Source organism: Tyto alba, unplaced genomic scaffold (genome assembly GCF_018691265.1).
Source record: "Tyto alba isolate M040663 unplaced genomic scaffold, T.alba_DEE_v4.0 Super-Scaffold_26, whole genome shotgun sequence".
Classification (NCBI taxonomy): domain Eukaryota; kingdom Metazoa; phylum Chordata; class Aves; order Strigiformes; family Tytonidae; genus Tyto; species Tyto alba.
Window position 1 is genome coordinate 11,448,391 of NW_024881300.1, and position 24,142 is coordinate 11,472,532.

The 24,142-nt window shown below is 35.1% G+C and overlaps 1 long non-coding RNA gene across 1 annotated transcript in view; it reads right to left on the minus strand.

Moving 5' to 3' along the window:
• Positions 1–24,142, minus strand: part of LOC116960231 — an 88,878-nt gene that overhangs the window by 17,761 nt on the left and 46,975 nt on the right. The window contains exon 3 of the long non-coding RNA XR_004406274.2: positions 9,458–9,575. This is a non-coding gene — a long non-coding RNA (uncharacterized LOC116960231). The remainder of the gene's footprint in view (positions 1–9,457; positions 9,576–24,142) is intronic.

A 24,142-nucleotide genomic window follows, 5' to 3' on the forward strand; every position in this document is an offset into this window, starting at 1 on the left:
CTCATCACACAACAATTCTCCTCTGTTTTTACTGAATATAGTCCAAATATTGACAAAACAGTATTCTTTGCCTAGGAGTATTTCCATGCAGTGGGTCCAAGAATTATATCCAGACAGCAAGAGACTTTTAGTTTAAAAATCCAGTATTTTGTCTTTCGTCTGCACATCCAGGTCTACAGAAACAGAATTGGCATGTAATATAACTAAACCATGTCTAGAACGTGCTTAAGTGCCAGGACACTCAGTGCCACAAATCAAAAGGCTACTTTATAAATACAAAACTAGGGAAAAAAGATAAGAAATGATACATAGGCAAACTGGTATCTCCAAAGTTACCACAATCAAAGTGTTTAATGTTGGTTTTCCTTTAATAATTTCCCTAGAGCTAACACTCAACAGCTGGCAATATTTTGAATCCTAAAGCCTCTCTTTCTCTTAAGTATACAGTACTCATCATGTACTTCCCCAATGTTAGGAAAGATAATTGCCTATACATCCTACACTTTTTTGGTGACATACAGGATCAGGGACTGTAAGATTTTCCAAGCACTGGCTTCCCTTCAGTTCCTTACTGTAGTCACTGTGGCCAATGCCTGACAGCTTACATCTGCTAATATTGGGTTTGCTTTCTTTTAAAAATACATTTATTGATTGATTTTGACACCAACCGTTCCAATTTAAATTACAGTTCAAGTTGGCATTATATTACATCCTGAATGAAGCCAGGAATATTTCAGTTTTACCATTAACTTCAACAAGGCCATAATTTTAACGAATTATCCTCTAGATTAACCATACAGATGACTATCAGATATCTACAATAAGGAAGGAGGATTTTTCTCAGTAGCAGCTAGTTAACTAAGAATTTTGATAGTTACACATTGACAGTCACTGGTATGTGTATTTATAAGAGTCTAAACTTATGTCCCGTTGCATGTTTCAAAACAACAGTTTAAAAAGCCAGTAAAACTTCATAAGCCAGTTGGACACTTTTCAAAACTTTCACCGTGAACACTTTGCTTATTGTATATAATGTGTACTAAGAATAAAATGTATCATCTGCAGTGATTTTATTTACTTCTTTACATTTATATAGCAAATTTGAATTCTTTTATTACATTTCAGTCTTGCAAAGTATATTATCCTATTTCATTATCTAGCACATAGGCAAATGTGTCTTATGAACAATACTCTATTATTATAATGAATTATGAATATCTAGTATAAAATTGTCAACATTATAAAATAATATAAAAGTAACTGCACAGTCAAATGTCTACTACAAAAGAATGGAGTTTAACACATCTTCATTCTAAAGTTTGTCAATGAGAACTTAATGTTTCAATAAAAAAGTGTGCTTCCATTATCTCATTAGACTTTATTACTCAGTCAAAAAATGGAGCAGTAGCAATCCACTGATGTAGATATGGTCCAATGAACATTTATATTTGAACAATGGATTCCAATACTTACAATTTTGAAAGCTACAGAATGACTATGTTTTAGATATGTTACTTCTTTGAAGTAAGCATTAAATATTTGTTTTCATTCAGATTATTTTCAGATTTTAAGTGTTACACACAAAAGAACAGCAAAACTGCTATAGTTATATTGACCTAATGTTAAATGCTTGGAGTTTTGCAATTTATTTTAAAACCTTTGATTACAAGGCAGAAATGCAGATTTTCACAATCTTCTGTTATAAAAATTATTCAAAAGTTTATGGAATACAGGCATAAAATACAAAGTTACTGATGAAAAAGACGTTCCTACACAGGTTTAAAATGTAAGGTTGCAATTTACTTTAGAGAATGATTGTATCCTCTCCTTTGGTAGATCAAATCAAGTCCTTCAGATCTGACTCTCACAAAACTCTTAAACATCCTAATCTCAATAGTCATGACTGTCGACTCTCCTCAATATTTCTTCTCATTTCCTTCTGCTGAAACCAGACTAGATCTTTTAATCTTGTTTCCTCCTACCACCCAGAGTCATCACCATTTACAGCACTAACATCATTCTTCATAAACTCTGTTTATATTACTCAAAAGCAACAATCAATTATGATAGTCCTCATTTATTTGTAGGAAATAAGTAAAAGAATAAATAAATCTGTAGAAAACAGAATAATACTATGTACTCCTAAAATCAAGGGTGCTCAGCCTCTATTAGTTTGAATGACATTTTGTATGTAGGCCACAGTTTCACAGTTAAGAGTCGTGTGTGAAATAAGAAAAGGATAAGTATGATGTGAACAGAACTAACAGGAAAAAGATACAATTATTGAGATGGAGAAAGATATTCATGAGAAATATCTGTATTGCATGAATTTTGAAATAATATTTCAAATATACATTTTATCAAAAAATTATTTATTCTCTGATAATGAATTTCTTGAGAGAGACTTTTATTAATAATGGATGTTCAGATGGAATCAGATACAGTAGGTGGAAATAACACAGAATCATGTCTTGTCAAATGTGTGATTAATTTTGCACTATAAGTATTGATTTGACAGAACACCTTTTTTTTCTTACCTGTTCATAGCCATTTAAGCGTAATGGACTTCTTTATTATCCAAATGTTATTCCTTTGTTTAAGCTTTTCATTTGAAAGCACTTTGATGCATTTATAACTAGTTACCAATTCTCTGGATCTTTATATGTGCATTATGTTCTAAGTTTACTCCTCCTCTTTTCAAGTCTATTAGCGTCAATTAGGCTTGCAAAGACATGCAAGTCTGACAGGCAAACTTTGATAAAATGCTGATAAATGAAACAAAGACAATTCTACAGCATTTGTTTCCAATAAATGACTGCATTTAATAAACATTTCCTTGAATTTTACTTTTTTTTTTTACCATATTAGTGCATATAATTACTTTTATTAATGTCAGAAAACTATTATCCATTGTGATGTACACATCACGTAAGTATCGTTAACAGTTTGCATACATTGGTGAGTTACAGAAATGGTTGGACTTAGGGATAAACTGTACCTTTTAGAGCACAGATAATCAAGAAACATTTCAATACACAACAAAATATCATAAAGTTGTTACTGCATAAGCACCCATATTAGGCAGTAAAAATGGTTTGGTAGTATTTTGTGCTCAGAGTATGCCCTGCAGTCAATTAAAAGAAATAGAATTTGCACCTCTCAATTCCACTGTTCTTCCCAAATAAAAAGTAAAAAATTCTAAGACAGTTTCTCCTGGTTTTACTAAGGTTACATAGTGTATCACTTCACAAATAAACCCATTAACTTCTTCAGTAAGAGCACGATGGAACATATGTGTTATTTAATTTGGTTCTACATAGTCACGGTTATCAGAGTAATTATCCCTCAGATGAACAATTTCCCTCCACCTTTCAAAAAAAAAAAAAAATCATAAAATGATAAATTATTTGTAAAAGTGTTAGAATCTGATCCTGAATTTATGAAGCACTTGGGCAATCGGTAACTAGGTAAGTAATAACTAGTAACTGCAGCTGTTATGCATGTGAAAATACAGCAAAGTAGATGAGAATTCCAGATATAAAATATTGCCTTTGAAAGATACACGCATATGCACTCCAAATAACAATTATTTCTGAATAGGAAATTAAATAATCCTTTATGTAAATAATTCTAAAATTATTTGTTCTGAAACAACCAAAGAAGTAACTGGCTCACAAAACTTTGCAGGCTATTTTAAAATATCTGATTTTTACAATTCACCCTTTTTCATTCCACCTCTGTAATGATGGAAAAAAGAAGCAAAATTCAGATGCACCACAGTAAACATCTGACAATCGTACAGCTCCAAATTTAAAACACCAAAACAGCATTACTTATAGTAACTTGTTGCCTTGATATAATCACTGGTCTTTCAAAAATAATATTTTGTATCACAGTGTCATTGCCTGATATAACTGAACAAAAGCCACCTCCTTGGACAAACACAGTTATTTTAAATAAATAAGAGATAAGAACTTTTAAATATTCAGCAGGCAGTTTTTAGCAGTGTGCCAGTCACAGGGTGGCATGTCTATTCAAATACCTTTATTTTAGAGTATTTTCATTTTCTAAACTGGAATATATCTTCTGGTCAATTGTCCATAAATAAAACTGAGAGATATAAGCAGAAGGAAGAAGATAAGTGGCAAGTCTTAAATATCAAATGTAACAACAAAGAATTTTTTCAGTTCCACAAAGAAATTTTTGGCAACAATCGGGTCAGTGGACACACTGCAGCAAATTGGAGTTTTAGGTGCATAAGGATACAGGATTATAGATGTCATATATAGCACATCCAGCTATTCTTTATTGATATTAACAAAGAAGGATTCCTAAGACTTGTTTGAAGTGACAAACAATTGACCAAATCAAATTTGATTCCTACCACAACTTAGACAATAGCTATTTTTTTCAATTTCTCATTCAAATTTTAGTCTTATTTAAGCTTTAAATAAAAATGTTTGTAGCAGCATGTTTACATTAATAGGCTACCATATTATTTTTCAGTAACTGAAATTTGTTCTGAAATTCTAGAAATAATTGTAAAACAGTTAAATACAGAGTGAGATTACAGAGAGAAAGCAGAGTTTACCACTTTATTAAAATTGTGATTGTTCACATAAAGACTCAACCAGGTCACATATTAATAATTATCACTGACAATCTTTAACATCAGACTAAACCCACAAGTGAAGCAATATTACATCTCTCTCTCTCATTTATCTTTACTGCTTATGGCCCCTCTGTGGTCAGCATGCTGTGAGCTTCGTGGACATTTAATTATGAACACATCATAAATGTGGCTGACAAGGCAGAAGCTGGGTTCAGATGCTCCTGGGATGAAGGAAACATCGTTGAAACCACTTAGACTTGCAGTACTTTCATTCTGTTACAATAAACAGTGTTCCAAGTTACCATATACAGACTGAATATAAAGCTTGCTCCCTTTCTCATTACAGATTTTCATTTCATCAAATGTTAAAGCATCTCTTGGTGAAAATATGAGAATGCATTGTTCATGACCCTTTAAAAATAAACTATTTACCTTTCACTAGACAAGTTATAACAGTGTAATAAGGGCCAAATGCTGAAATTTTCTACCAGTGTCTGTCATATAGATTACTGGGAAAAGGAATAGAAATGCAAAACCTGGATAATAACACTATGAAACATTTTGGCCATGCTGGGTAACAGGACAGATGTCTCAGAGAGCTCAGGCAAAAGAAAGGAAGTACCCGACAGCACACATAATTTTTGCTATGAGTACCAATATATATTACTCCCATCTATAAATTCCTGGGTATCAGTAAGATAGAAGCTAGTCTGGCCTAACGGTTTTTACAGCAAAGGCCATAATTGTGGTACATTATCACAGATCTTAGTCCAAAAAAACCCCAAAAGCCCGCTATACACACTCAGGAAGATGACAAGACCAGCAGATGCTATGCATTTGAAATAAAATTCTGACATCAGAATCATATGAACATTTTGTCTTGAAAACACACATAGTAAGCAAGACCAAAGCATACAGATTTGGTATAAACAAAATAGAGAGCAAATTATGGATAAATCAGTTAAACTACTGTACTGCCACACTGGCATAAAAGAAGTTCAACATCAGAACAATGCTCTTTCAGAAAGAAAGTTAGTTACAATATATTCCGACTCAAATTAGTTTCACATCCTCACAGAAGCTACTTTCTGCCACTCTCTTCACACCGGCTTTGATTTTGGATTTTGTCTTTCACAGCAATGAAAATCCCTGTGGCAAATAACAGCATCTCAATTCTATTGAGATTCTTGAAACATCATTGTTATAAAATGCTCTGAATCCTCATCATTTATAAGCTTTACTAACAAGAACACTATTTTAATAAAGCAGCCTATATTGTCCACAAAGCTGTCAAAAATAGCACAAAGATGTCACCTCTAAGGTGATTTTTTTTTTTTTTTGCAGAATAAAACTCATAATGCTAAGAATTAACATTTTAACAAAGAGTAAATCTTGCAAGCTACCCTGATGCTTAAACACCTAGGTAAGAATAAATGTGCATGCAAAGAACTAACCAGTGTCATGTTTCAAAGCAACTGTCCTCTGTAGTGCTGAGGTACATATTTCTATACCTCCCCAACAGACTAGAAATAGAAAAGACAAAGCATATAATAAAGCCAAGCACAATGAAAGAGCTCTGAAGAGAGAGCTGAAAAGTAGCTATCATGTTGGCAGATAAATTCTACACACAATTATTCATTCCTAGCCTCTTGACATGTAGATTAATGAGTTTGATAACCCAGGCTTCTAAGAAGTAGATTCAACTCTGTTTCACTTGCTTTCTTCTCCTCTTCTAACTACAAACAACACTTTGGTCTATTGAGGAAAAAAAAACAAATCGATACATTTGCACCGGTCATCAACATTTTTGCAATTGAAGTCCTATGTCAAAAATATGATATCTGCTCTGGGATACGGCTCTTTACTGGCTCTGTCAAGAATTCACAGGGGCTCATGTGATCACTGGAGGGAGGAGTTTTTGCTTCAGCAGCCTGTGCTTCCATGCCAAGTTCAAAGTCTTATAGTAGCCATGGAAAAAAAAAAAAAAAAAAAAAAAAAGAAAATCAAGCAAACCACTACAAAAACAAAACAAAACAACAGCAACAAAAACCACCACAACAGCCATTCCCATAGTTATAATGGCCCTGTATTCACTGCAATGTGGTCTGTACATAAAATTTTCTATTTCTTCCCTGAGGGCAAATGACCTTTTGTCGACACTTTGGTTAATGTTCACTGATCAAAGTGGATTTTAAAGCAAGTGCTGTATCAGATTCCAGCCATGATAATTTTACGAGGGGTTGTGTCTGCCTTAAACCAGTACACAGGGTGGTGCACACTTGGTGGGGGGGGAGCGAAGGGGAGGAAGGAAAAATATGGTTAATGATTTACAAATTTATTCCTTGTTGAGGCAACTCTTGCAGAGTGGAAATGTTTCATTCTTGATTGGTGAGCAGCTCTGAGTCCTTTTTTTCCTCTCAAATGTTATGAGATCAAATTCTCTCAAGTAATAACAGTCATATGCAGCTGCTTAGGATTTATCAGGAGGTTTAAGGGATGGGGACTGAGGAGGGGTGTTTGTTTGAGGTTACCCCATTTTTCTGGTTAACCACAAGGTGCAAAGTAGTCTTTGGTTCTTAAAAGAAAAAACAGAGAAATACTGTGTTGTAAAATTACTAAAATATTACTTAGATAATCACAATTTCAGAGCCCTGTCTAGTGTAATTATGGTTTCTTGTTATCTGCAACAGGAAGAGAAATCAAGATTAAAGTGGGCACTCAATGCATGCTAACAGGCTCATCCTGAGGGAAGAAAAAAGTTACAATAATCCCAGAACTAGAGACAGGTTACACCAGACTAGTGACATCAAAGTATCAACGACATTCCATAGCATTCAAGTGTAGTTTACTTGCTCAGGCAAGAAGCGACATCTTTCACAGCCTGCATAAGATTTTCCTACTGCAAACACCATAACAATTACTAATTTTTTTTTTCCCCTTTGCATGACTCTCTAATAATCTGAGCAATCAGTGTGTTTTCGTGCCAGTCACCATGCAACATTTTTTTTACCTACACCTGAAAGTAGCTTGGATTATTGGATTTTATTTCTTTCTATCTCTACCTTATACTTTTATTCAGGAAGAACTAAGTTGATGTTGCAAAATTTTATTTTAAGCAGAATTTTCTATTTTTTTTAATATTGTTTAAACCTGATTGCTTAAACTTAAATGTATTTGCCCTGGATTTTTTGTTTGGTTGTGATTTTTGAGTGATTTTTTTTTTAATTAAAAAAAAAAAAAAGGGGGCCCTACTGCAGGATGAGATACCTAACACTCACAGGGAGGAAAGACATGCTCTAGCAATATCTTTCATTTTATCTACAAGCTTTATGATCCTGTAGCATGATGTGCACCCCCTCACACATCTCAACTGTAAATCTACTGCATGAGAGGTTATTTAGAGATACAAATTACTGTTATGCACAATCCCCTTTGTAATCAAATATATCTTCAGTTTAGTGTTCACTTTAGAGAGGTTTCATTCCTTTGATGCTCTTAAAGCCAACCTACTGAAACAAGTTCTGGAAAGTGCCATTCTTCAAAGTAAATCATAAGGAGGGAAGTTTTTTTTCTGAAAGATCTTAGAAATAGCTCATGCTGCTGCTTCCAAATATTAATTTTCAGAAATATTCACACTAAGTGGACCCTGTATGTATCTACTACATTCAGAAATTGTCATGCAGACCTATCCTTCCCACTACAACAGCTAAGGATCTGCATGCATCCAGAGTATCTAATCTCCAAGCATCTAATCTTCAAGGACAGACATTTCTGTAGATTGAGGGAAGATGAACCAAAAAGGACAAAATATGAAGCTATTTATTATGATGATTGCGCACAGAAATCAATTTTTTTTTTCTGCACCTCCCCAAACACTGAACCTAAGCATTTTAAATTTAGACCAGTAATTTAAGTCCTGAATTTTGGAGGAGGGCAGGGGTTTTACATAGAAGTTAGGTTTTGTAAAGATCTGCCCAGTTCCTTTCATTTGCCGCTCATACCAAAGTATACATCTCTTTCAAGCCACATGATTTGTATTACGAATCCATCACATTGACACCTTCTCCTCGGGCAGTGCTCCAAAGTACATCCAGGAGTCAGCCAATGTTGATATACAGTGCCGAGAGGTACAGCCACCATTCTATAAGCCAGTTAATCAACAGCATTAGATAAGTATCTCAAACTACTACAGCTATAGATATTCCAAACAAAGGAAGATATGAAAATCAGCAACTTTACTATTTCTGGAATGTCAGCTGCACTGAAATTCCCAAAACCAACACAAACAGCCCGTGCAAAATGGTGACTTGCACCATGTTTATACCTATAGTGTTCTAACAGAACATCAACAAGTATACCTAGTCTACAAGATAAATCTTGCTTTAGTACTCCAGACGTCATTAGAAATCATTAAGCATTTCAGTGGAGATTACAGAGAAAACAATGGTATTAGTGAAGATATATACAAGACTGTTAACTGAGAACTAAATTGTATTGTGGAACAGCTTTGTGGTCTTGCTGGGATTAACAGCCACCAAGAGTGATTTCTGCTCAAATATGTCTGGCGTCTTTTCCTCATGTTGCGAAAATAAGTGGAAGTGCTCTGTGACAATGAAAGGTACACAAGGAATTCTCGTTTTATCAGAATGGTGTTGGGCATGACTGATCCCATATTGACAGGCATAAAAGATGCTCAATGACTGCAGAAACAAAAGAATCTTCCAAATTATCCAGACCTAAATGCAAGCTAGCTCAAGAATCGCTAGTAATTTGTAAAACAGTGGTTAGGTTACTATATGCATATCTTCTAATCCAGTCAAATAAAAGAAAATATATTAGTCTCACCTTAAGAGCTCTTTGTGTATACAGTGGAGGCTTGTGATTTTCTTCCAACAACATCTGGGGCTCAAGATCTAGTAAATCCTCTTTGTGTAGTAGCTGTTACATTGATAGACACTGGGAACTAAACAACAGGAATTATTTTTGCAGCCAAATTGATATGCAGGTGCACATCTGAGCACATTTATCTCTAATTATCTGTTCTCAGGCACAAAACAAGCAGTTAGAGCAGAAAATATGCAGGTATTTATTTTATTTTATCCTTGCTCTGAAATTTGTTTAATGTGTGCAAAAATGAAGATTGAGTTGTCAGAGAAAAGAACTGAGTCTCAAGCCCACTAAAAATATGCCCCAAAGTGACTTGACCGTGTGAATTTTAAAACTTATATTTTAGGAAAGGAGCAAAAGTGTCTGCTTACAGGACTACCAGAAGCACTGAGATTGGCTGCCAAAGAGCATCAACATAACTTCAAACTACTCCACCAGAGCCATTCAACTTTTTTGGCAGACATGCACATTTTCTACACCCCTTCTGGGGATAAAATGCAGTATCTTGCATATGTGCATGTAGTAACAGATGGTATATGCCAATTATTTTAATAGAAAATATTGCATAAACTTTGAAATACCTCAGTATTCTAAAGCTCTAAGTTAGAACTCCTGGATAGAGAAATTTATATAATCAACCCCTTAAGGGAGATAAGCTGTATGCAATTTAGGATGTCCATCTCTCAGATGAGATAATTCTGCATTGTTATTACAGAGGATTTTTTTCTAAGAAAGGTTCGTCCTACAGCTTTCACTAAAAAGTTCACCTTTTGCCACCTTCCAGTACATTGAGTACCAAGGACTGGCAGTATAAGGATCTTTCCACTATATTAATTTCAATAGTGTGCATGTTATGTCTAAATTACTTATTGCCATATAGCAGTGATCCTTAAGTTATCTTTAACAAAGGGCACAGAGTATATTAGCTTCTACAGATCTCTGTGGTATCTCAGCTAGATTTCTTTTGGAATCTAACAAGAAATCTCTATATTGCCCTGCCAAATGCCATGTAGACACATACCAGTATAGCAGGCCAGTAGCAGAAGCAAAATTCTGATTCCATAACATATTCCAACATACTAATCATTGTAACATACTGCCTCTTATTAAGTCCTTTGGATGAAAATAGTATAGGAGTGTCAAACTCTTCCTTTCTTCCCTTATTTAAAAATAATAAATCTTACATAGACACAAATAAATGTTGCTTCTTATAGCAGCCTTACACCAAGAAAACAAGACTCTGCGAGAGAACCCAACTACTGAGCAACAGATTGAATGCCTGAATACTTCTAGAACAAAGTGGATTCATGCAATGTGTTTATGCACAGCAACAGAGATCCAAGGAATCTGCTCATTTAACAGCCACACAACAGACAAGGTTATTGTAAGTTAATGCAAACGTCTAACAAATATTAAAGATACACCCAAACCTGAACAACCAGCTTTTACTATGGCAGTCTACCCAGTTCCAATGAAATGTTCTAAGTACAGGTTTGAAAAACTATCTCAATACAGAAGAAATAACATATTTTACTTAAAGTACCAAGCCTAATGATTCAGGAGTGAATGCTACCTCTCACCCCCGCCCCAGCCCTCCACTCACACACGCACACACACACACACACACATCAGATTCACAGGATTAATATGAGACTGGCTTGAGGGTTTTAGCAGTAACTGCTGCAAAACAAGTTCTGATTGGTTGATTCAGAAATTGGGATTCTGGGCAGTGTTTTATAAAAGGATAATGTATCTTTAAGCCTAGGTGCCCTTCAGGGAAATGTATTGGATAAATGTCTTCTGAAAAGCCTGTAAATATTCCATCGCCTCACTGTCATTACTACCATGAAATGATAATGAAGCATGAAAGAAATATAATTCCATATTCAGATGACAGCATTAGCCTTCATAAGCAAACTGAAATATTTATTAGTAAAATGTTCGGTATCTACGCCTGTAATCTAAAAAAAGGACAAAAATGTTTTATAATAAAAAAGAGATTGAATGCAGAGGTAAAATCTGGTTGGCTGATTTTATTGCTTATTATTAAATCCAGGCAAAACAATTATTTTTTTCTTTTCATTAGTAAGGCACCCAAATTAAAACTATGCCCTCAGGCTGTGAGGTTTACAGTAGTGATTAAAAACAAGAAATTGTGATGCATGGGGTTTTTGACAATGGCATAATCAAATTCATTCATATTGTTCAATCTTTCACTGACAAATATTTTTACAGTGAAATATTCCAAACAAAGAAGCACATACAAGTACTATCAATACAGAGAAATTAGGGAGACTTGTTATTATTGCAGTAGAGAACAGATACAATGTTTCTATAATCTTGAATACAAACATTATAGTGTAGTTAATTAGGGTAATTATTGCCTAAATTGTGCTTAATTGTTTTATACTGAAAAGGATTTCTGAAAGAAGCCTTTTGGATTTCTACAAGGCACAGAAGTGAATACTGTGCAGTCTAAGTATTTAGATGTAATTTCATAAGTTTGATTGTATTTCCTATAAGTCAGAAAATACATCCTGAAGCAGGCTGGGACAGAGATAAACAGGAGCCACACGCCTTGACCTCTGTTTCACCTTATTGAAAAAGAGGCGTAAAATAGTCATTTAGTACACTAGCACCAGAGAGCATTCACACACTCTAAGCACATTCTTTTAAAAAAAAGGTCTTTGAAGTGAGTGAAAAATTAGAAATTCAAGTGACCACGATCAATTCTGAAACAGTGCACAAAATTAATTACAGTTTTGCATCAGAAGCAAGAATGTAGATTTCAGACAGTCTATGTCATTTATCTCATGCTGTACAATATACAAGGCGATTAAAAAGCCAAATCTGTTCCCACCCCCCAAGTCTAAGACCTATGAGAGGCTGTGAAGTACAAATGATTAACTCCAAATTATTCAAGGGATTGTACAGAGCTTCAACTTGAATGAAATTTGCGGCAAGTCACAGGAGCTACGGAGGGACAGACTTGCTGCTCTTTATCAAAATCTAGTCTGACTATCACTGACAGAATCCAGATAAATTGCATAGTAATCTGGCAATGGCTGTGGAAAGCTTGCTCTGCAAAATCCAAATCTCTAATTTCTATCTGTTTTTAATTGCTTGACTTAGATTTGCATTTTTATACAATTGGCTTAAAGGATTTATTCAGTTCTTTAGGCTACTCTAATAAAATTGGGTCCCATTTTGCACGGTATCTCAGAAACCTACTTACATTAAATAAGCATGCTGTATTACAAAAATATTTACTGTAGCAGAAAAAGATTCCTTTTTATGTCATGTTCAGAATTAGCTAAAGAATACATGTGTCAGGAAGCTCATTTTAAACTCCCCTATGAAAGCATACCTCAGAATAAACAGGATAGCATAACAAAGAAAAGTGGGGGAAAAAGCATTCATTCAACACAGGATAAACTGGTAAAACAAAAATACACAGGTGGACCAAGAGTAGGTACACATTTAAATACAAATAAGAAGTTACCAATAATGCAATGTGCTGTTAACCAAGCATCTTGAAAACAGCCATGCATGCAGCTCTCCAGAACCTGAAAGCTGGACATTAAAGCAAGAACTTCTGTTCTTGTGACTACCATGCTCCCACATCATTAACAGTGGTGCTGGCATCGACTGACAATTATCCATATTAATAAAATAATGTCACCCACCTAGATTATAGTTTACCTTACCCCAACCATAAATATTACAGAATACCAACACCTGACCAACATTTGACTAGCTAATATCCCTCAGCCCTTGTTCAATTGTGTATCAGAAACCAAGTTCAAGTGTGATGACTGAAAACTGGCACTGCAGCAGTACAACTAAGGCAAAACTACTAAGTTCTCTAAAATATTACACTCCTAATAATATCTTCATCTGCATTTATCCATTCTGGAACTGACTAATGCAAGAGATGAGGAGACCTATTTCAAACACACATTTTAACTTTCTGCTCAAACTTTGCCAAAACAGTCGTTTCATTTAAAAGATATGCCTGCCAAAGGCTATGAGCATCTTTGACTTCGTGTGAATATCCATAATCAAAAAAATATACAAACTTCAGTGTAGTTTAATATAACTCAGTAGAAATAACATCTTACATTCTTACAGATTAAGTTCAAATACCATTAAAAAAAAAAAAATTGAGGAGAGGCAGTTATCCAAACAGTCATTTTCCCCTCTTCAAGTCAGAGATAATCGTCTGGGATGTAAACGCAAAAGAAGTTCCAGCAGCAAGAAACCAAACACCCTCCACTCCACTGAAGAACCATTCTACATAGATCAGCAGAAATAGGGACAGAAAGCGGGAATTATGTCACTTCCAAGGCTCTAATGTTCACAAATAATTCATAGTTCTACTGCAAGATCCAGAGGAACTTTATTTTGTTCCGCTTGCCAATGTCCTCTGCAAAACTGCATAGGAAGAACAGCATAGTTTCTTCCTAGAAAACCAAAGAAAAACATAGAATCACAGAGTGGTTTGGGTTGGAAGGGACCTTAAAGATCACCTAGTCCCAACCCCCCAGCCACAGGCAGGGCCCCCTTCCCCCAGCCCAGGGTGCTCCCAGCCCCGTCCAACCTGGCCTTGAGCCCTTCCAGGGAGGGGGCAGCCACAGCTGCTCTGGGCACCCTGGGCCAGTGACTCACCACCCGCACAGGAAAGAACTTCTTCCTTCTATCTAACCTAAATCTACCCTCTTTCAGTTTAAAATCATCACCTCTTGTCCTATCCCTACACCCCCTGATTAAGAGTCCCTCCCCACCTTCCCTGTAGCCCCTTTAAGCACTGGGAGACCACTCTAAATTCTCCCCAGAGCCTTCTCTTCTCCAGGCTGAACAACCCCAACTCTCTCAGCCCGGCCTCATAAGGAAAGTGCTCCAGCCTCCCAGTCATCTGGAAGCCACTGGAAATGCTGGAAGCCACTGCTTAAAATGGCAAAGTTAGGAGAGGATGGCAAAACTCTGTGTTAAACTGACATGGAATCAAAAGTCAGCGCAACACAGAACATAGTCATTTCTTGTAGCTAGTAGAATAGAAAATAACTGTCCATAACCTGTTCTAATCCCACTGTGTCACACCTTTATTTTATCAGAAACCTTCACATTAATTCTCAGGAACTGCTGTTACTAAGCTAACCTTTCCTGCATATATGAAATATTTTATATGTGAGATATGAAAACAAATACATCTTAACATATTATAGAAGACAAAAAAAGGCTAACAGACTTTCTGTTACTCCAAACTGCTTATACTATACGGCTGCATCAAATACTTGAGGAAATAATCCACTGGTCTGTATTTCCTATAGAATCAGAAATTATACAATACAAGCAGTCATGCATGTTTGAATTTTTTAAAATGTGTACAATAATCAAAACTCACAATGCATCGTACATACTATTCAAGCTTCCTCATGTTTTCTGACAATTCTGCTATTACTTTTTATAGTACTCTTTCCCTCTATTATCATGTTTTTATAAGGTAATTTATATAAATCTTCTGTAAGATTACAGATAAAAATTCTATTTAAATGTTGAGTGCATCTTATACGAGTTCCACAATGATACATAATTTTTTAGCAACAAACTTCATATTCACCTTTGGATGTTAGAGTAAAGGAAGACCTCCAAGGTTTTAACAAAAGTCTTCATAAAAAATACATTTGTATTTTTCCTTCTTTCAGAGGTTTTGAACTTTATGTTTCTCTAAGAATTAGTATCTGATTTCATTTCAAGCTACCAGAAGGTAGTTATTCTAAAGTATCTCTCCCTTTTTATATTTCTCATCTTTGATTCCTTTGAATGAGTATACTGTCAAATATTAGAAGCAAAGAGATCTGTTTGGTGAAGCAGAATTCCCTAAAGCTGATTCCTGACAATGTGAGTCAGTGTCCACTGTACTCCATACATTTTTGTCAGCTAAACAATGTTGCTGTAATCTGTGTCAGTTTTATAGGATTTAATTCAACTGCAATGTCAAACTAGCATTCATATCTCACAGTGGGTTTTAAATAAACAAATAAATACTTCTCTTCAGCCATTATGTGGCTGCTTCTCTCCACTGAATACATTCCACAAATGGTGTGTACCAACAGTCTTCCAAGCAGACGGCTAAAAAGGATTGACTGATGTTGCATTACATCTTTATGTTCAGCAAAAATTGGTCTGGCAAATATTATGCCATTGTAGGCACAAATTTGCAAAGATACATGCTTTCAGCCCACAGTGCTCCACCGCTACATCAATTCCATGGTTTGCCCCCTCCTGACACTTTGAAGCATACAAGGCGACAAAGCAGGAAATAGGTATAAGCAGCCTATATTTGGATCACCTCTCACAGTAGCCCCACTGATTTCACTGGCATTATTAATATGGAAAACAAACTACCTGCATAATTTTAAAATATACATTTTTTAACTTAAAATATTGGAATTATTTTGATATATTAATTAGGAAACCTTAATTAAAAGTCTGTAAGACCTTATACATTTTAAAAGTAATTGTCTACTTACAGCTGCCTAAAATTATTTACTGAACAAATATATTATAGCAAAATTAAAATTTGATTGAGACAGAACCTGCCAGCATTAGAAAATATAAATCTTCTAGGGTGCTGATATAAAAACTTATTTCATGGCAAAAAGCAGAAATGTTGAATCACAGGGGGCTCACAAAGAGTTTTAAACAACATATCATCAAAAATATTTAACCTTGTCTGCACTAACGCCTTCTATCATTGAGATGGCTGTTAATCTGGGTAGTAACTCAAGTAAAGGTAAAGTCATAAAGTTAACTGCATCCTTTAATTTGTTCGGTTTAGGGACTTTTTCTGGTATGTTTTTGTTACTGCTGAAAACCAAGTGACTAATAATAAAGAGTTTGGTGCTTTTACCAGCATTTTTTTAGCAACTTTGTCCCAGATATACCAAACCAGATATTCCAAATTTCTAACATAAATTGACAGATAATCAATTTGACCAAATTTGTTTGTTGCACTCAACAGCTTATTCAAACTCATCAGTACAGTAATACTTAGGAGTGTGAGCTACTTCAGACTGCAAAAAGCACTCCAATCTACCTATATTTAGGTTTCCACAGGTGCATCTACAGTATCTACACCCGCTGCTACAAAATGAAACTATTACCATAATCTACCTAAAAAACCTAAATGTCACCAGTAACATCCACCAAAGAAGAAGAAAGAGTAGAGCAAGAGCCTGACAAAAATGGTGAAGTCTTGAAGGCCTGAAATGACATGTATACTTAACTCAGAAATAATGTTAACCTGAGAAATAAATGTTTTGTGTAACCCAATACTGCATGGCAGTTCCTGAATAAAGAGAGATGTACTTCTTTTCTAAATGTGATTCTTTTTTTCCTTGAGTGATTAGCTAAAGATCAGACAGGCTTGTTTCTCTTAGAAGCACAGTCTGATGACAGAGATACTCTGCTGCAGTTTTATCTTTATTTACAAGGAACACAGAAATCTTTATTCTTGGTTCCAAGCTCTTTCATAATTGTTGCATAGCTGAGAAATGCTTTTTAAGCATCTCACAAAGTCAAATTCTATCCCATCCTTTGGCTTTTTTGTCCCTATAGTTCTATTGTTTCCTTGGATGTCAGCCACTCTCCCATAATCCCCCACACTTCACAAAGCAATAGTGGCAGCATTACACCCAGCATCCTTCTCAAATCCCCAGGTTCTCACTGGAGAAATGTCCGTCTGTTTGGGATGGAGGTTGCTATTATTTCAGTTATGTGGTTTATAAATAAATGTGCTGTTTCTTAAAATACATTAAAGTGTCTGCCTAGCACTGAACCCCAGTAACATATTCTACAAACTAAGCAAACTATAAAACATGGCACCTTTAACATTCTTTCTATGCCAAACTTCTAGGGAAGTCACAGAAATCTGTCTGAAATGTTCAACAACACCTTAAGGGGTCCCAAAAACTTTGCATAAACCTTGACCAGTACACAAGGGTATACATAACACTAGAAGTTAAAGAAAGAGTCCAGATCTACCCCAAATACAAGAAACTGGTCTTGTATTGTACCGTAATTAAATGTTTGAAGTAAGCAATTTTTAAAAGTGGTAGAGACAATAAAAAGTGCATTAAATACAGTTTGTGATACAGAATAGACACCGTCATTTAATAGCTTAGCACCCTTTCTTGTGAAATAATGTTATTATTTATGACTATAACATGGATGTTTCTTCAAGACACATGTTTCATAACCCCGTACTCTGAGTAATATTTTATAATAATCCAAAATGTAAATCATCAGTTTAACCCTGAGAAATTACATAAATACTTTGGAATAGGAAAATCCACATGGATATGATGCTGAGGTTACCTGAATGAATTTATCCTTGAGAATATACCAGGCACAGTAGAGAGACACTAAATAAATAAATGTAAAGAAGCAAATAAAAGAAAAAATAGACAAAAGGAAAAAGAAAAAAAAAAAAAAAAAAAAAGAACGAAGAGCAGAGTTTGTGGGAGGAAAGACAGAGCATTAAAAAAACATAATCCTGAAAATAGATCGTACAGAATTTGCCTCACAAAAACAATTCTTTCTTAGATTTCTTTTGATTTAGCATCTGACTTTTCTCAGAGAAAACATTTCAGGAAGAATTTTTAGACAATTTTTTTTCCTGGACATCCTCTCTGAATACAGTCCCTTTAAGCTCTTGTTTCTATGACTGAGGTTTGAGAGTAGGTCACTGTTTAGCACAAAAGGTTCAATTAAGCTGCACCAAATAGACAGTGAATTAAAATCGCATTTTGGTCCTAAACCAAACCAACTATTTAAGCAATATTAAGGGAGGAAGAGGGGTGGTGCCTTCCTATAGCATAAGAAGCCAGAGGTGCTGCACCCTCATATAAAATGCTTCAATTGTATTCTAAATTATTCTGGGTGTTTCTTGTTTGAAAATGATCCCTACCTTGTCCCCAGACATACAAATCAAGAGACTGATCTTTAGCAAATCTTAACTTTATGATACATAAGGATCAAGCCATAATATAAAGCATAAATCAAAACCATTTTTTTCTTAACTATTTGAACTACTGTACTTATTGAACCTGTCTTACCCATCCACATAAGATATTCTGCATTCTGTATTCTGAACTGCCTTTCTAGTGACCTCCAAGAGGGGAGGTTTCTCAGCAGCAATCTAATTCAAAAGTGATGAAAGCCTAAATAAACCAGTGAAGGCAACAGGCAGAAGTTATAGCTCTGTCTTTGAGAAGACAAACACTCCTTGTCAATGCCATCTAAGTACTCAATATCACACATGGAACCCACAGAAGCTCTGGACTGCAAACTGATTTGTGTCAATAAATGCATGTCTACATAGGATAGTGCAGCTAGGAAGAGCTACAGAGGCAAAAGACCTAATATGGGTACAGAAATACTGTAGCTTTCTTAATATAAAACTTCAGCTATACCAATTAGACCAACAGAGATGTAAATTAAACCTCAGGAACATGAGTTGGTGATGAACCTAACATTGTTTCTGATACTCAGGGTGTCTTACTCAATGGTATCATGAGTATCTCTGCAGGGCGCTGCACTGTGCTGTATCAATATAAAATAATAATTGGTTAATAAAGAAGGATACAACCTTTGGCACAGTTTCTACTTACCTCCATTTTAGGTAGGCTGAGTTTCAGCTAACAACTTTATGCTTTCTCCTGCTAGTTCTTTTCTAAGTCATCTCAATATGACAATGCATTACAAAAAAGTTCCAGAGGAGATTATGATTGATGTAAAAAGCAAATAACTCCTGCCCTTTCCCTCCTCTCTCACATTTCCATCTCTTCCTCCACCTCCTTTCTCCCTCTTCCTCTCTGCTTTACAGAAAAATCTTTTTATCAAATGAGAAATGTGAAAATATACTAAGAGGTCCTAGGACTGTTCATATGAAACAACCCTGTTTAGATTGTAATGGGCTATTTATAAGTGTTATGCTTTACTGATGCAAAGTTATCACACAGTAAGTTTCAGTTGCTTATTATATCCTGTTGAAAAATAATGACTCATTGAGCTGCTTAGCAATCATCTTTCAGGACTGGCCCATGAGGTTCCTTTTTTTTTTTTTTAGAAGAAACTAACCAGAAGTTCTAGGGAATCTGTCCTCATTGCACTAACTTAAAAAAGAATTTGAAACTCCTTATTCTGTAACTGGAAATTTTCTATAAGTTAAAGATATATTATTCTAGAGCATATGAGTCAAAAATAACATAAACCACAAATGTTGTCCTAATTGGCAAGAAGGACAAACCTTCCTAGGAGTTTGAGATTAAAAGCATATGTTGTACAGAGTATCTGACACTTTCAGAAATTACTTATGCTGTGCACACCTCTGGGTTCCATTTTTGTGTATCTCTGTGGTATAATAACAAGTATAGGGAAATGCTTTATAAAAATGAAAATGCAATTGTCTGACCAATAAAAGGTATTCCTGTATGTAATCCCAGTAATAGATTTTTAAACCCTTACCACTGCTGCAATATTATGTCTTCATAGTTATTATCTTGTCCACTTCCAAATTCTGAAAGGTTAGATTGTTTAAAGATTTGTTAGCTGTGAAATACTTAAAAAAGCAAAGTATTAAACTCAGAGCTAATTGAAAAATAGCATTTTATCAGATTCTCCTTTGATATTATCTTGTAATGATTGTACTTAGGGTATTCACAGTCCTTCAATAAATAGTGAAATTAAAAATATAACATCTTTAGGGCATTTCAGAGAATGTGGCTGTTAACAATTTATACTGCTTTTTTTTTTAACCATTATTTTCTTATATTTCCCACAATGCTTCACATCAGAAGCAAACAGAAACTGAATGATTACCCCAAAGTGTGCTAGATGAACTGGAAAAAGTCTATTCAAACAAAGCTCATTAGTTTTGATACCTCCAGGGCTATGACAAATTAAGCGGCTGGTGAATATGCTTGCAGACAAAAGGATGATGCAAAATCTAGGGCTTGTGCTAGGCATTGTGTCAATAAATTCTACTGAAAAAGGTAAAAATTACAATTGAAGCTAAAATGGAATCCCTTTAAGGAACATGTAGAAAATAGATCATCCCTTTTCTTAAATACATTTATGAATGATTGCGCTATAAATAATAAAGGGATTGCTTATTGGCTACTTTGAATGTACATTCTGATGGGTCAGTCCTAGCCTCTGAAAAATTTAGCTGCAGAGCTAGTTAAAAGCATACAGAGAATTTAGGCAGACTCTTCAAATTGCTTTGCCATATTGAAAATTTAACTATACCACAAGCACTGTAAGCTTGTACCATTTATTACAACATCTATTCCTGAAATGAGAGCAGCCATCATGAAGCTTATGATGGTACCTTTGTAACTCAGCAGCAAAAATGCACAAGTAGCTATGAAATTAATTGGTGGATTTGGCCCTGCTCCTAGTGAACAGGTGTCTAAACCACATACACCATCACAACCAGAAGCCCAGTTGATCAGCTCAGAAAAGACAGAAAGAACAAATTCATTCCTCTATCATAAGGTGACCCTACTGTGTCATCACTGAGCTATTCTGGTGATCTGACATTTGTCTGCTCTTTGTGGTGCTTATGCTGTACATGTTCTGAGGCAAAATGAAGAATCTGAATGACAGCGCTAAAACGAAGATCCTTCTAAGGCACTATGAGCTTAATCTTGCTGCCTGTCATCTTTCATTGTTTTTAATAAGAATAGGACTGGAACTTTTCTAAATTGTAATCAATTCCTAGTATTTGTTCTTTATTCACCAAAATGCTTTCTGATGCAAACCTTGTTCCTCTCATGCAGTTGTCTGTTACTTCCAGTCATGATTACTGAGATATTATATGGGTGGTGTGCCATGAAATTGTGCAACAACTTACATACTTAATTTCGCTGATCATATGACATAACCGCTCTTTTACAGCTGCACAGTACTGGACCTAGATATCAAAGTTTCACATGTTTAACACAGTCAGAACCTGACCTATGATAGAAGCTGTATTTCTACGTGTTGCAGCCAGTGAGTCATTTCTTCAGAATAGACTGTATCTTAAAATTGCTACGGAATAAGAGCTGGAAGCTGGATTCACCTCTTTTTATGCCACCAGGAATTCAAAGTCAGTTCACACTCCAACTAATCCAGGTTGCCACTGAAAGCAGATTATTGCTTTTGAAATTCACCTTCCCTTCTGACAAAGCCTAATTTTGCAAGCTTTCAGGGTATATTACAGAACTCTCTTTCATATCTGATAGATAATCAAGAAGTATATTTGACCAAACAGGCCAATTTTCCTCTCCATAAACTCAATGAGACCTGTTACCACTGGGGAAAGAAAGTAATCCTTGTATACCTCTGTTGTGCATTTTATATACACCACAGATTTTGAAAATGTCTTTATAAATTCTTTTTAAAATGCATTATCAAATTTTGTAAATAAAAATTGACTGAAAATATTACTTATCTAAATTCTAAGCAGAAATATTTCTTAAGATATAGCAAAATATACAACTGCATTTTCTCTGAGCTCTTAGTTCTTGGAAGAATGTATCTATATTTCCATATTTAAGGTCAATTTTGTTACTTAAAGTCAGTTTAAAAGGATGGGATATTTCCCTAGATAGCATAGTTTCCAGAGGAAAGTAAATCAGTTAACAAATATTATACACAATTTGTTCTGCCAGAAACTAAACAGGAACTTACAGTTGTAGCTTTTTGCATGTATGAACAAGTTTCAAGTACAAAGACAAACTATTACCTGAAGACGTAAATTGAGGGGTGGCAAGGAGGAAATACGCATCAGTTTCTCAATAAATGAGGAGCTTTCTCGGAATGTCTTAATTATGGGTTTCAAAATTATATTTTAAAAAAAGAGTTTTCTAGATGCTACTACTGGAAACAGAAGAGGAGGAAATTACATGCAGGGAAACCTGTTCATTTTGTGGTTTTCAGTGAAGAAAATACACATAATTTTAAATAACAAATCTATATAAAAATGTGCTCTAACAGGATCAGGATAGTAGGCAAAAAAATGTTGGCCTTTGAGACAAAAGCTGGATGCAAGAGAATTGCCTACAACTGACTCAAAAAGTCTTGTGAAGAAATAGGTAGTGTCACAAAAAATTCATGAGCAGCCTCCAGAACCCAGACTTTTCATTCCTGCTTACAATTTGCTAAAAGGAGCACTTTATGACCAGGATTCCATTTGCAAATAAACTCATGTTATTCTCTTCCAAGTGTCACTCTCATTTACCTTATTTGTGTGCAAGGTAATGAAGTACCTGTCTTCTGGAGTCAGCAGAAGTCATTCATTTTATGGGCAACAAAAGGAATGCTTGTTAGTAAAATACCAGGTTAAAGGAAACGCAAAGCTCTCAATCACAGAAAAAGCAGGTGCTTCTTGCCCAATTGGTCTTGATTTGTGTGGCTTTAGCAGGGGCTACAGCACATGACTGGCAAAAAGATTTTAATCTTAATCCCTGATTTGGGGAAGAAGCAAGCAAGGAGTAATTGCTGGGGCCAGCACTATTACTGTACAGTTCTGAAGCAGTACTGTATTTTCCAGCTGTGTACCAACGCAGAGTTCTCTCACAACAGTATTATCCAGTAGCAAGTTATCACCATCTCTTTCTTGTACTACTGAGAGCTTTCCCTTATAAATTATGGAATATCTGTCTGTACGTCTTTTCCAAATAGAGATTTTTAATACGCAGCTCACTGGGTAAAAAGGTTGACGACCCAAAGTAACATATGCAGCAACGTAAGCTACTGGGGAAGAAAATCCCAAAGTATTCCACAATTCCTTTAGTCAGAATTATTTGTTAATTAACTATATGAGGAGTAAAATAATATATACATGTACTTATGGAGGGGGAGGAGGATAGAGCCACGCCTTTATCTTGATTTATAGTTCTGCTTTAGAATTAGAAACCAAGAATTTTGGATAAAAAAATTAAATAGCTAAATACAAGCTGCTTGATTTTCATATAAACCAAACACAACTTAGTTTCCTCTTGAATTCTAAGTCAGAATTAAAGCCTCTGAAGAGTATCAAACTTAACAAAATTCTTATATTTTAAGCAGAAATAAATAAAATCTCATCCCTTAATGTTCAAAGCACACAAACCACCATAATACGGGGTGGGGGGGGAGATATCAAAAATTGATGCTATTCACCAAAAAAGTATATTGTGAAAAACAACCTACAGAAGTCTGGATTTATGATTTCCTTTTCTAGAACACATACTCTCAGTATGAATATAAAAGAACATGTTTTGTTCCCTATCCATATTCTTTTATAATCGGAAAGTCAGGCTCGGTTCTTTTTCCTGTGCATGTTGTCACAAACAGAGGTTTTCCAGTCCAACTTCATCCTCCACATTACCTATACAGTGTCAAAATCTTCAAAGTATGCCCTAACACATCTGCAATCTTAGAACTGTCAATGAATTTGCACAATCCTAATTCATTGGAGATTCAATCACCAACCTATACACATTGCCTGCCTGTGGTTTTGGACTTTTTGTAGGACAACTAAGTGGAGCAAAGGGAACCAGGTATTTTTGGTTTGAAACATACATCACTATATTGAATAGAGGAAAAGTT